A 14,363-nucleotide genomic window follows, 5' to 3' on the forward strand; every position below is an offset into this window, starting at 1 on the left:
GTAAACTGGCAGTACACATCTTTCTCTGTATAACAGATCTGAACTGTCTTTGAACAGCTGCAAATTCAGATGAGCCTGATCCTTTCCCCTCTTCATGAGGAGGGGAGGAGAGCAATGTGCTGATCTCTTCTCTCTGACACAAGGGAATGGCTTAAAGCTGTATCAGGGGAGGTTCAGGCTGGATGTCAGGGAAATGTTCTTCCCTGAGATGGGGATCTGGCAGTGAAAGCTGCCCAGGGAAGTGGCACCAAGCCTGATAGTGTGCAAGGAGCACTTGGACAACATTCTTTGATACATAGGTTAATTTTTAAGCTGTCCTGTGTGAAGTCAGGAGTTGGACTTGATGATCCTCATGGGCCCCTTCCAGCTCAGGATATTCTGTGCTGTTGAGTCCACTTTGAATAACCAAACATTTCACCCAGAAAGAACTAAGGTATGCAGTGGAGTTTGTTGTGGTTGACTCAAAAATTACTTATCTCCACATAATCCCCAGCTGTTGGGATATCAAAGAGCAGGAAATGGGTCCACAGCATTCACTGCAGCTTTGTCATCTTTCCTTGCACTGATAACTGTCTTTCCTTGCACTGAAAACTGTCTTGTTTCAAGTTTGGATTAATTTGTCACCCATTCTTCCTACTGAGGGCATGGTGATTACAGAATAATCTCCTCATTATTAATAATTACTACTAGATTCATAGCTGGTTGAGATACAGAGAAAAATCCTCATTCTGAGTAGTACAGATATTAAGAGGACTAAAAAGATGAAATTTGAGTTACAAAGATTTTAATTCTTCTTTTTCATGGGTGAGACACAAGGCAACAAAATCAGTTGATTTCTTCCCTTCCCAAAATCATATGCATAGTGGATTTTTTTTTAATTAATAGCTCTAGATGCCTAACTAGACTTCTAAATGGTTGTCAGAGTCCAGATTTCCCTAAGGCTCTTAGTCCTTTGTCTGGAAAATGTGTTTTAAAGAATTTCCAACCTGATTTTTATAGTTCTCCTTTTTTTTTTTTTTTTTTGTACTTCACTAACCACCGTGAAATGCTCAGGTGTGACAATATCAGTAAATGAACCAAACTTGTCACATTTTATTAAACATCAGAGCTCTCAAATATAGAAAGAGTCCTAAAAGTCTGCTGGAAGTTGGAACACAGTTAAATGCTGGACACAATATCTGAGTTGCCACCTGGAAAAACAATCAGGAATGTGGCTTTCTGTGGCAAATCCAGCTCGCTCTGGTGAAGTACATGAAAGCAGCACCTTGAAATTACTCTGAAGCTATACTGATGTCATAAAAATGGAACATAAATTCCTTGGTTATTCTAGGTGGTCAATTGGTGTGAGATTTTACATAAGCTTAGTTTTAATGCCCTTTGACATTTGTTTTGCAGTCTGGATTTTTTGAGGTTTTTCTCTCTCTTCTCTTAAGGGTCTTACAGAAAATCTTTGAAATCAGATGCTATGTGAAATTCAACTCCTGGGTTTAAATTCATGCATGCATCTCTGTATGGTTTTTGGGGTTTTTTTTTTTGTGGTTTTTTTTTTTTTTGGTTTGTTTTTTTTTTGGTGGACTACATCTCTACATCTATGTAGAAATACATAATCAATTAAAAAAGGTAATTATCCTGGATGCTGAGTTTTTATGGTTTAACAGCTGATTTTAAACAGAAATTGGATTTCCTTCCACTTCCAGCCATTATCCATGGCATAACTAAGCAACACAACCCTCCTGTTATTGATGGGGCTGAGTGCACACAGATCTTCTGACTGGCATAACTGCACCCATCTTTAAGTGGTGAACCTTGGGTTTCACAGCAGTGATTTCCTGTGGAGACAGAAGGATTGATCTGGAACTCTTTGGAGGTGTGTTCTTCATTCTGATCTGTGCCTTTTCTGGCAAGCCTCCCTTTTTTTCTCTTACATGTCTCTTCCTCAATCACCTGTTTCCAAAACAACATTTCTGAGTACAATGTACTCCTGTAGCAGATGTAGCAGAGCTGGAGGAAGAAAACCAACCTAATAAAGGTTGCACATTTATTGTGCAGAATGGGACAGAATTAAGGCCAATGTGGCTTGAATGTTTCTCAGCTGGTCAAAGAGCTGGTGAAGGGCCTGGAGCACAAATCTTATGAGAGGGAGCTCGGGTGTCGGGGGTGGGGAGCCTCAGCCCAGAGAAAAGGAGGCTCAGTGGGGATCTTCTCACTTTCCAAGCCTACCTGACATGAGGGTGCAGCCAGGTAGGGGTCAGGCTCTGCTCCCAGGCAACCAGTGACAGGACAAGAATAAATGAACCCAGAAGAATAAATAAACCAGGGGAGGTTTAGATTGGATATTAAGAAAAAATTCTTTACTGAAAGGGTTGTTAGGCACTGGAACAGGCTGCCTGGGGAAGTGGTGGTATCACTGTCCCTGGAAGTGTTAAAAAATGTGTGGATGTGGCACTTGGAGGTATGGTTTAGTAGTGAACATGGTGGGTTCTGGGTTAACATTTGGATTCGATGACCTTTTTGATTTTTTCCAGCTTTAATGGTTCTGTGATTCTTTGCACCTTGGAGCTGACACAGTGGGAGCTGCTATGGATGTGGAGATGGCAGCAGTAGCTCTAGGCAAGGCATGTGGGGCTGTCTTGGGAGAGCTGGGAAGGTGGGAAGGGAATTAATTGGTGCTTCCAAGCAAGTCATGGAGCACCACTGGTTTTCAGGTCCCCACAGCAGTGTGTGGGAGGTGTGTCATGTTGGTAGCTGTGGGAGTGGAGGAGAGAGTGTCTATGTGAATTGATGACCTGAAGATGTATTTTCACTTGTGGATTTGGGCTGGAGCTGTTCTGCTCCACCTCAGGTTGCCTCAACAGAGTGCTTGGCAGACAGATTGAAAAATCAACTTTAAAAACTGTTGAGGGATATCACTCAAAGGTGCTTAACAAAAGCCATGTGCTGCTTACTGAGAGTGAGGATGGCTATCCAAGGGTGACCATGAAGCCTTGGCATTGCAAGGGTTTGAGGGCTGTGCCTCTCCCCCAGGAAAGAGCATTTAGGGCAAATTAATTGTGTATCTGCTTACATTGGAATCCATGGTGGCATTCCCAGGCTCAGCAGCTGCTTATGTGCTGTGGAATGATATCCAGAATTCATCCTCAAGGACCTGCCTTAAAAGAGGGAAGGGTGTAGACACTCTACTAAATATCAGTGGGATTCACAGAAGAGGTCAAGCTAAGACAAAACACATTCCCAGGATAAGGTCTATCTGTCTGAAATCCTGACCTGAGTTTTCTAAGCCCAGTAAATGGATACTAATGCAAAATTCCATGCTGGCTAAATGGATTTCAGTTAATTTTCTGCTATGAAAGCATTTTGATTTTAACAATAGCTGTCACTCCCAATATAATACAGAAATAGTTTAGTAATACAGGCCTTAAAACACTACTCTGATAAATATTTATATTACTTATTTTAAGTTGAAAGCTTGGTTATGAATTGTTTTCATTCCAGCAGTGTAAACATCCTTCTAAAGTCTGCACTGTAATGTTGAGATTGAAGTAGCTTTCCCTATTTGCCTTCTCTTATTTTATCAGTGCAAAAATATTCCTTAGTGGAGTCTGATAAAAGTATTTCACTGTACAAATGACCTTCTTTTCTGTACAGTACAGGAGGGAAAATAATATTAGGTACTTTTCTGCAGTCAGAAAAAAAAATTGTTCTTTGTCAGAGTTTAATTTAAACAGGAATTTGAATACATGACAATATAATATAGGCCTTCTATGCAAGGGGCATTTTCCTGGTGATAAATGGATTTTGGCTATTGTTTAGTTAATGTTTTATGCTTATTTGATAAAGGAAAGCTTTTTAAAATGAGAAACAAGAGCTATTTAAGGTGTGTGAAACAAGGTACCAGCAAAAATAGCCTCAGCTCTGAATTGATGAGCAGTAATAGATAAATAACTGCATATGGGGTTTGAACTGGAATCTCAGCCATATTCTTGTGGTGAAAGGGAAGGATTTGAATGATGGCAACAGAATGCAAGCCTCCCCACTATCATCAGTCTGAAGTGGCTGTAGAAATTCAGGCAGTCATTTAATAAAAACACCTCTTTTACTATGGAGGCTGTAAATTATACAAGCCTGTCAAGTTACAGCTCTGCCTTTGTGCCCAGCATGATTGTAATGTTCTCAGTCCATAATTTAGAAAAGGATTAAAGTTCTCCAATGCTCTGCTGTTTTTTACTATGTTTTGGTGATAATAAGATTACCTCAGCCTCCTTCTCTCATGTAAAAATGTCTCTAAAAAGACATACCATATTTGAAGGTGGGGTTTTCTCACACACAGATGCATATATTTGAGAGGGAGAAAATACATGACAGTGGTGTCTGGCATCAAACTCTTATTGTGGGGCTGGAGATACCTCATTACTCATGGATGCTGAAGGCATGCAGCTGATGTATGGATTTGCTCTGTACAAGTGCTACTGCGTCTTTAAGGTCATGTCAGCAAGGTTTCTGTTTATTAAAGAAAGTTCTCAAAATGAATTTTTAAAAAGCTTATGAAAGAGCAGAGATTTTAGAGGACCTATTCCTTGGAAAGCCAATTTTCTTTAATTACCAGGGATAATTACTGGATAAACCTCAGGATGACAAAAATACTACCAGTGTTGTCTGTCAGAAAGTAAAAGCAAAATAGATTTTCTACCTGAATTAAATCATGTTTTTAGAAGCCTGGTGTCAGTGCATATTTTGGAGATGGCAGAAAATTACACAGGCTCTGTTGGTGGGCTGGAAATTTCCTGTTTTCAACAGTAGCAAACTCTGACTTCTCTCATCATCTGTCTCAGCATGTCAGGTCTTCAGTTTGTCACTGGGCTTAGAACTTGGCTGTTGTGCCTTTTAGGATGAGGAGGTATCTTATTAAAAAAAAAAAAAAAATTCTCCTGACAAGTTTGTGGTTTGGGTTTTTTTCCAAAGATGGCACCATGAAGCCACCCAGATATTTGGCAGAGGTCCTGTGGAGGACAGATTAGACAGCAGAATGCTGGAGAGTCAGGCAAAGATGCATGGAAGACAAAATTTGTCATATGCTTTTCCAGTATTTCTCTGATTATTTCTACCACATACCAGACATACTTAGGTTTCAATTTCCTTGCAAAAGCTCATGTTAATAGCATTTGCTTGAATTATTTAAGAAAGGAGAGGATTATAGAAGACATCAAAGTCTGAGTCCTCACCTACAGTCAGAGCCTAGAGCCTCTATTATAGAGGGAAAAAAGTACCACAAAAAAAGACATTAAATTCTTTGTCTTCTAAGATCCAGGACCAGGCAGCTCCTCTGAAGTCAGTCATTATTCCAGCTATGAATGACCTCAGAATGTCATTCTGTCAGGAAAGCTTGACTGTCATCCATGGACATCTTGATCATGCCTCCCTTCCCTGTCACCCTGCTGCTGTGAAGAGGAACTGAACAACATGAACAAGCTGGTTCAGAGGAGGGTAAGGTTGGATATCAGGAAAAGGTTCTTCCCCCAGAGGGTGCTGGGGTACTGAACAGGCTGTCCAGGGAATGGTCATGGCCCCAAGATGGCCAGGGCTCCAGGAGAGTTTGGACAGTGCGCTCAGGCACAGGGTGGGATTGTTGGGGTGTCTGTGCAGGGCCAGGAGTTGGGTTTGACAATCCTTCCAACTCAACATATTCTGTGATTATATAATTCTATGAACGTGGCCACCTTTATTCCCTAGAACTCACTCCAGGCTGGATCATGTAGATAATGTGGTATCACGGGGCTGTTGTCAGACATAACTTCACCATCCCAAGCCCCCAGTCCTCTCCTCTGGTGTGGAGCAGCCAGTTCTCAGAGCTGTGCAAATGCCCACTTCAGCTGCGCTCTCCTGGCTGTTCACTGCACTTTCTCTGCAGATGCTGAGGAAAAGCTGAGATCTTCAGTGGACCATGGCAGAATTGTACAAGCTGGAAACTGTGCCCACTACCTGGTAAAATTAAGGAATGAGCACTTCAGATACCTCATATGCTCAAAACTCCAGTGCCTGCCTCTGGAGCTGGGAATCTCTGGTGGTTGTGGAGAGGCCTGGAAAGGAAACAGGGATCATAGGATGGGTCAGGTTAGACAGGACCACAGAGTGTCATCTGGTCCCACCTTCCTTGCTCCATCAGGGCCGTCCCAGAGCACAGGGCACAGGATTGTGTCCAGATGGTTCTGGAATATTCTCAGTGAGGAGACTCCACACCCTCTCTGGACAATCTGTTCAGTGCTCGGTCACTGCCCAGGACAGAAGTTGTGCCTCCTGCCCAGGTGGAACCTGCTGGGATCAGTCCCTGCCCGTTCCTCTGGTGCCATTACTGGGCCCCTGGAGCAGAGCCTGGGCCCTGCTCAGAGCCCTCCCTGCAGACAGGGACACCCAGGGCTGAGGGCCCCTCTCAGCTGGGGCTCCTCTGGAGGCTGGACAGCCCCAGCTCCCTCAGCCTTTCCCTGCCAGAGATGCTCCAGGCCCTAAATCATCTCTGCATCCTCCACTGGCCCTGCTCCAGGAGCTCCCTGTCCCTCCTGTGCTAGGAGCCCAGGACTGGACACAGCACTGCAGATGTGCTTTGCAAGGCTGGGCAGAGGGGCAGGATCATTCCCTGACCTGCTGGCAATGCTCTTCCCAGTGCACCCCAGGACACCATTTGCCTTCTTGTCCCCCAGGGCACTGCTGGCTCATGGACAGCCTGTTGTCCACCAGGACCTCCAGGTCCTTCTCAGCAGAGCTGCTGGCCAGCAATCCTGTGCCATGTGCTCTGGAATGGCCCTGCTTGAGAAGAATTGTGGGACCAAATGACTCTCTGTGGTCTCTTCCAACCTCAACCAGTCTGTGTTTCTGTATGAAGGGAGGCTAACGGCACTGGGTTTGTTCTACCTGGATAAGACTCAGGTGGGTTGGTGCAGACTTCTGGCTAAAGGGGAAATTTAGAAAAGGCAGAACTGGATTCTCCTCAGAGGTGCATAGAGAAGGGACCAGAGACAAGTTGCACATGTTGCAACTAGAAAAATTCTGATTTTTTTTGGGAAAAAATCTTCCCTGTGCTGCACCACCTGCTGAGTGGTACAGCACAGAAGCAGGAGAGCAGGAGCCTAGGGAAGATAAAGGATACCCATGCTTGGAAAATGTTGAAGCTTGACTGAATAAAGCCTTGTGGGATCTCATCTAGCTTTGAAATTAGCTCTGCTGTGAGCAAGGGGTTGGACTATGGACTCCCAGAGGTGCTTCACCACCTGAATTGTTCAGTCAAAACAGTGTAAAAGTCTCAAAGTCCACTCAGGCTGTTCCAGCTTCTCCAGACCCACTTTCCACCCTGTGTTGCTGCTCCAGGGGTTGCTTGGTCAGTGTGTCCATCTCATGATATCATGAGGAAAAGAAAACTTGCCTAGTCCCCCTGGGTATTCCTGACTAAAAGGTTGTTTATCCTAAACAGTAAACTAGGAAATTTAAAAAACAGCTCAATTTTGTGTATTTCCTTGTCACCCCCCACTCCCTGCTTCAAGTCTCTTGAACATTTTCTTCAGTCAGCCTCAAGTTTCTTAAAAGGACATTCTACCCTGAGTTAATATCATGCCTGTGAAAGTTCAGTCTGATTATTTTTCCTCTAGAGAGGGAGTCAAAATTGCTTATAATGGAGGTCTTGTTTCAAACAACGATGAAAGAATTTAGCATTTCTGACATCCGTGGGGTGGCACAGGCGAGGAGTCGCATGCGAGTGGGCGGGGGGAGCTGGGCTCTTCTCTGCTCCACTGGTTTTGTGAAGGACTCTTTCACTGGTGGAGGTTTATCCAAACCCACCTAAACACATGTACCTATTTATTTACTAAAGCAAACCAGGCTGCAAATAGGACCAAAACTCGCATTTAAAGGTCCCTACAAGCAGCCCCTCCATGCCAAAATCTTTCTCCAGCTCTGCTTAAGAAAAAGCCTGGGAGAGTTTATTTTCCTCAGGCTTTACAACTCATTGTTTTCCATAAAAGCACCCCTCTGCTTTTCCAAGAGTAAGGATAATTCTGTGGCTAGAACATATGACTAGGACTTGGGGTTTTCTTCCCAGCTGTTGCACAGACTGCTCGTGAGTTCTTGAGTAAATCTGATTAATCTTGCTGCACATCTCTAAAATGGATGCACTGCTCTTTCTCCTCATTCACAGAAGTGGCTGTGAGCCTTTTAGCCCTTTACAAGTCAACTGAATAGAAATGGAAAGAAACAGACATGCAATTTTGTGTACAAGTGCTTATCAAAGAAGTAGTGGATTTTTTTAAAATGTATTTGACAGGGCTTATTAATTCTGTATAAGATTGCATGAAACATTTGTATCTAGAAAGTTTGAGGTTTTGCTTCCAAAGTGACGGGGGTGTTTCTTTGAGTGAGCCTTATTTTTTTAATGAAAATGAGAACACTAAAGGTTACTTTTTTAAATGAAGAAGAGAAATGCTCAATTTGTCAGCATTATGTATTATTCTTAAAGGCCAAAGTAGATCTTTCCAGCCAGCTATAAGCCACAGGCTTTATGGGGAAAGCAATGCCATTGAGGCTGAGTGCAGGCACACTGAGGGCTGGGAAGTGACTGGAAACAAGAACTCAGACAGGAGAATCCATCTCCATCCCTGCATGCTGGTTCGGTAGGCAGACAGGCAGGATTTTCTCATGCAGTGGTGGAGTCCCCACCCCGAAGGTGTTCAGGAAATGGCTGGAAGTGGCACTCTGTTCCAGGCTAGGTGTCAAGGTGGTGAAAGAGGCCAAGGTTGGAGCTGCTGATCTTGAAGGTCTTTTCCACCCCTAGTGGTCCTGTGATTTGTTTTAATCTCAGAATCAGTGTGCAGCCCTGTAACTCACCATCCACATCTGAACCCTGCTGTGAGAAGAGACAATTGCCACCTTCCTGTGGTTGTCTGTCACATTCACCATCCCTGTCCCTTAAGTACTTCACAAATATTGATGGAAATACCTCCAGAAAAAGGCATCTACCACCACAGGAATTTTCTGCCTCAGAGCTGAAGTTACAAAGGTATCTCCAGATATGTGGTGTCCTTTTAAAGTTAAACCTGGCTTGAATTGGAAGGATGTAAGTATGTAGAAAAAGCAATATAGAATCAGTATATTCAACCCTCCACACTTAAAGAGTATAACAACAACAGTTCATTATGGGCCAGAGTTTTTAGGTGTCTGGTCAACTTCTGTGCCTCTCTTCCAGCTGTTCATAATGTGATACCTTAGAGGGACTTGGTTTACTGTGTGCTGAATATTCACAGCTGAAATTGAATGGGGCTCCTTCCAATTAATTCAAGATTAGGTTTTGAAAATGGTATGCAGAATTACTAGCTGAATTGAAATATCAATAAAGATTAAAAATATCTGCAATCCACCTAATTTTCAATTTGTTTTCCCTTCAAATTCTTTAATAATAATTTCATCAGGTGTCATGTGCCTATAAACATTAGTAAAAAATGGGAAGAGATCCATAGAATTGTGAGATTTTTTTTGAGTTTTAAAAATAATTTTTAATTTTTTTTTTTTTTTGCATTATAAACCACTTACAAAACTGCAAGTCTTAAATTTTGCATTTTTGTGATAGTAATCTCCCATTCATTTTGTCAAACTGTGGTCTGCACCCTGCACTTTAATGCATAAGAAACATTGCCAGTACCAAAAGTTCAGGCTGCAAGTATTTACAGGAGTGGCTGAAAAATGTGATTTAGGAAGTAGTTCAAGTTCTGTTCACATTTTTCAGTTTTCATTCATCTCCTGTTACATTTCTAAGCTTTCTCATCAACAGCAAGAATAGATGATTCACTGAAAGAGCATGAGTGAGTTGCTTACGTCACCACATTTCTCCAAGAGAAATTTAAACAGGAGAGTATCATGGAGCCACGATAAATCCCATGCATTGGCAAAGTTAATTCACTGCAATGTGTACCTGTCTCTGTTTTTAACAATTTAACTCAGTACTGTACAGAGATGATTCCATTCCTGCTGATAGTGATTGCAGCATTGTGCAGGAGCAAGATGGGAACATGGAGAAAGGCATGGAGCTGTGTCAGGGGAGGGTTACAGTGGATATCAGGAAAAGGTTCTTCCCCCAGAGGGTGCTGGGATACTGAACAGGCTGTCCAGGGAATGGTCACAGCTCCAAGGCTGCCAGAGCTCTAGAAGTGTTTGGACAAATCTCCCAGGCACAGGGTGGGATTGTTGGAGTGCCTGTGCAGGGCCTAGAGGATTTTATGATCCTTGTAGGTCCTTTCCAACCCAGGATATTCTGTGATTCTATGATTTCAGGCATGGTTTTCTGACAAAAATCCCAATTGAAATGTGTGTGTTATGGGTTGGATTCTGATTCCAGACTGAGGAGGTGATTTGTGTGCTTTGCATTCCACAGGCTTCTTGTCTGAGCCTGAGCTGTCAGCCCTCTCAGGTGGTATCTTCCTGCTTTGCCTAAGGTGACAGCCACCTCTGGTTTCACAGCAGGTTTTCAGGATGGTGGCAGCTCCCTTCTGAACCATTCCTATCTTTTTAATGTCCTCGGAATGAGCCCAAGCAGTAGCCACACATCCTCCTGTCAGACACTGACAGACACTGCTGATGTGTTGAGCCCAGATGTGCAAAGCTCACCACACCAGCAGGTCCTCCACTCAGGGGGAGCCCCAGGAAGCCCATCTGTGTGCTGTAACACTCCCAGGGCCTTCTTCCAGCATCAGAGGCTCACAACATTTTAGACTTTTCCTTATTTTGACAGCCAGCAACTGCCAGGCCTGGAATCTGTTTGTTTCTTTATCAAGCAGGCTAATAAATGGTGCTGCACTGCTTAATCTGTCTTATTCAGCATCTTATGATTATATCAGCCTGTCTTAACCAAGCCAAGTATATTTACATGAAATAATGGAATGAGTTTTGCAAATTCCCCCCCCCCTTTTTTATTTTAAGTGACTGTCTAGCCAAGTTCATTTCCTCTCCTGTCTGAGCTCCTCTCTGAAATATATTATCCCACTTATTAGAAGCCAATAGCACTGTGCTTTGCTTTTCTTCCACCCTCTCAGAAGAAGGAGCATGCAAGGGATGCTTGGATTAAGTGAGTGGGGCACCCCAGAGCTGGGATTCCTTATGAATGAGCTCACATCCTCTCTCAGTATGATAAGATGAATGCCGTTTGCATCCCGGAGCTTGCTGCATAAACACACACACACTTGGATAGGGGAGCATTTAGCCTCAGTAGAAACTGGTATATCCAGAAGATCTCAGGGACAGGGGATCATCTGCCAGCCCTCTGCTCAGACACACCATGGCCACTTCTTGGTGGCCATGGTCCCTGATTCCTGGTGAAATCCATCCCTTCTGGGAGGGGGAGGTCAGGAGGGGAGAGGAGATGACAGATCCCTGTTTGCATTCTTCAGAGGGAGCAGCTGCAATTGTCTTACTCCAGTATGTCAACATGAAATTATGACAAGTCAGGCCGGGATGGACTGGCAGATGAAAACAATAAGGAGGAAGCAGAGCGGAGGGAAGCTGGGAGGAATGAATGACACCTAAAACTCAAGATGCCTTAACTATCTTGGTGGGAAATGCCTTTGGAAATATAATAGGACTATAATAGGACTGAAGTCTATGGGTATGCCTGAGCATATGCTGAGTTTTCAGGTTTGTGTAAATCTGCCTCTAAAATACTTATTTTTTTTACATTCCATAGGAGAAACCTTTCAAAAATTAACCTGAGAGCAGCTGGAAAAGGTTAGTCTGATACCTTTTCTTGTAAATGGGACACAGTCAGGATCCCCACAGCACCAGGAAGCACCCAACACACTTACACTCTATGTGATGCCCGGCTTTGACCTCGGCAAATATAAGGAAACCTCTCTGGCCTCTAGTGTTACAGAGTTTCCTTTTATTTCTTTACTTTTTCATTTAAAGTAGTCCAAAGGGAGAGCTACCAAGAGCAAAGCTTCAGCTTCCTGTCTCCTTTCTATCTAATGGAAGTCCTTGAAATGGGATGCAATGAATGTTTCCTTTATTAAAAACTGAGCCTTCTCCAACCCACACAATTTCACAACACTTGATAGAATGCACATTTTTCCAGTTTCTTTTTTTCTTTTTTAAACAATATCCAACAATTAAAAATAAGTCACCAAAGGGGCCATATTCAGCATTAATGTAACTGGGAGCAGTTCCCAATTAGTCCCAATAGGAGATGCATTTACTTTCACCAGAGCAGAATCTGCCAGTTTGTGGACACCTCAGATTTAGGATTGTCACCAGTGCCTGCTAAGAGTGGCTTATAGACTTCCTCATGTTTGTGAATTTATCAACTTTGTGCTGTGTTGCAAAAGAAAGAATGGAAAAAGCAGTGAACATAGGATTTTCCCCAAAAAGCAGGCTTCCTTTCCCTCCATGCAGGCACTGCTGCCTCTCTGCCTGCTGCAGCTGGCTGGCACCTCTAAAGACGCTGCCACATCACACCTTGCTGGAATCAGGGAGAATGTGGTGGGTTTGCTCTGGAGGATGGAGGGTGCATGAAAATATTTTCTGTGGTTTCTGTTTGCATGTCTCCATGGAAAAGTCTAGGGAAATGTAATAGGTATGAATCCAGGAGGATCCACAGAAGTATGTGAGAACAGATTTCAAGGAAATGAATGAAAAAACCCCAGAACCTTTTCAGGGGAACATATATTCCCAATAACCTTTCACAATCTGTAATAAATTTTTTTTCTCTTAAATTCCACAGGAGTTTTCCATAAGTTTGCTTCAAACCTCCCCTTTCTTAAGCTCTAAGCCTTACATTTAAATGAACTCAGAGAGCTTTGCTCTGTGCTCACTCATTGCATCTCTCATCAGTGGCACTTTTCTAAGTGCTCCAAAACCCTTTTGTGCTTGCACTGCTCTTCTGAGACAGTGGGAAGTCCCCAGGCTTGGAGTCTGAGTGAAACAGCCGTCTTTCCCCTTGTAATCTTAAGAACTTTAAGTAATTTGACAAACATATCCTGCAAGATCATATCCTTCCTGTTGGGTTTGCTCCCATCAGGCACAGTGCCCGGATGTAACTGTTCTGCAGATCCATGGCATCCATCTTCTCCTGGAGATCAGTACAGGAAAGACAGGGAGCTGCTGGGGCCAAGCCAGAGCAGGGATCAGAGGGATGGAGCAGCTCTGCTGGGAGGGAAGGCTGAGGGAAGTGGGAGTGTTCAGCCTGAAGAAGAGAAGGCTCCAGGGTGGCCTCACTGTGGCCTTCCAGTGCCTGAAGAGAGCCCAAAGGAAAGATGGAGAGAGACTCTTGACAAGGGCCTGGAGTGACAGGACAAGCGGGAAGGGATTTAAACTGACAGAAGGAAGGTTTAGATTGGATATTGGGAAGAAATTATTCCCTGTGAGAGTGGTGAGGCCCTGGCACAGGTTTCTGAGGGAAGCTGTGGCTGCCCCATCCCTGGCAGTGTCCAAGGCTGGGTTGGACAGTGTTTGGAGCAACCTAGGATAGTGGCAGGTGTCCCTGCTCATGGCAGGGGGTTGGAATGAAATGACCTTGTAAGGTGTCTTCCAACCCAGGCCTTTCTATGATTCCTACTCCCTGCCCTAAATGAGACAGAAGCAGAAATGTGTGCTGGGAAGCTCAGCTGAAACACTGGAAGAGTTGCAAGCAGGAGCTATAAAACGATCATATGCAGCCTATATAGAAAGCACTTTACAAAGAAGGGTCCAGGTCAATATCACATTTAAAAGGTCAAGTCTCCTTAGTATGACCTCAGTTTCTGCCTGCTTGGCTATCACACGGTACCAAAATCCAAAGTTTTTTTTGGCACATCGCCTCCCTAAATTGTTCCTGTATTTTACTGTGATGATTTAATGTAAAAACACACAAGATTAAAGAAACACCCCTTACCCCAATGTGTACCCTAATTCTTGAACTTTTTCCCCCCATGTGCTCTTGTTCCAGAATTGAGAATCTCCTTTGGTATGTGGGGCTCAGCACCAGAAAGCACAGCCATGGTACTTTTGCCATGAATTTGTTCTGCACATGAATGGTGAATTTGGTGCTCCAGGGAAGTGCAGGAAAGGAACAACTGCACAGTGTATGAGAGGCAGTGACAGGGCAGAGGCTTGTGTGCCCACCAGGACCCCCCTTGGTGTTGAATGAGGAACATGGGTGTTTACAAAGAATAGAGACCAAGCAGAATTGAAATCTCAAACCCAACCTCCAAAATACACCCTTGGCACAGTCCTGAGCTGATGCTGAGTGTGAGATCAATCACTGTGGATCACCCCCTCCTGACTGTTGAGAACTGAAGCACAGAAGCACTGAATGACTTTATCAGACACAGGAAACCTCGAGGACCCAGGAACTGTCCCTTTTA

The 14,363-nt window shown here is 43.7% G+C and overlaps 1 long non-coding RNA gene across 1 annotated transcript in view; it reads left to right on the forward strand.

Annotated features, from left to right (window-relative positions):
* The window catches only part of LOC135300862 (uncharacterized), a 28,408-nt gene extending 16,468 nt beyond the window's left edge, over positions 1-11,940 (forward strand). The window contains exons 4-6 of the long non-coding RNA XR_010362624.1: positions 5,300-5,481; positions 5,906-5,979; positions 11,711-11,940. This is a non-coding gene — a long non-coding RNA (uncharacterized LOC135300862). The remainder of the gene's footprint in view (positions 1-5,299; positions 5,482-5,905; positions 5,980-11,710) is intronic.
* Positions 11,941-14,363: the final 2,423 nt, after the last annotated feature.

This window comes from Passer domesticus, chromosome 5, assembly GCF_036417665.1.
Source record: "Passer domesticus isolate bPasDom1 chromosome 5, bPasDom1.hap1, whole genome shotgun sequence".
NCBI classification, from domain to species: Eukaryota; Metazoa; Chordata; class Aves; order Passeriformes; family Passeridae; genus Passer; species Passer domesticus.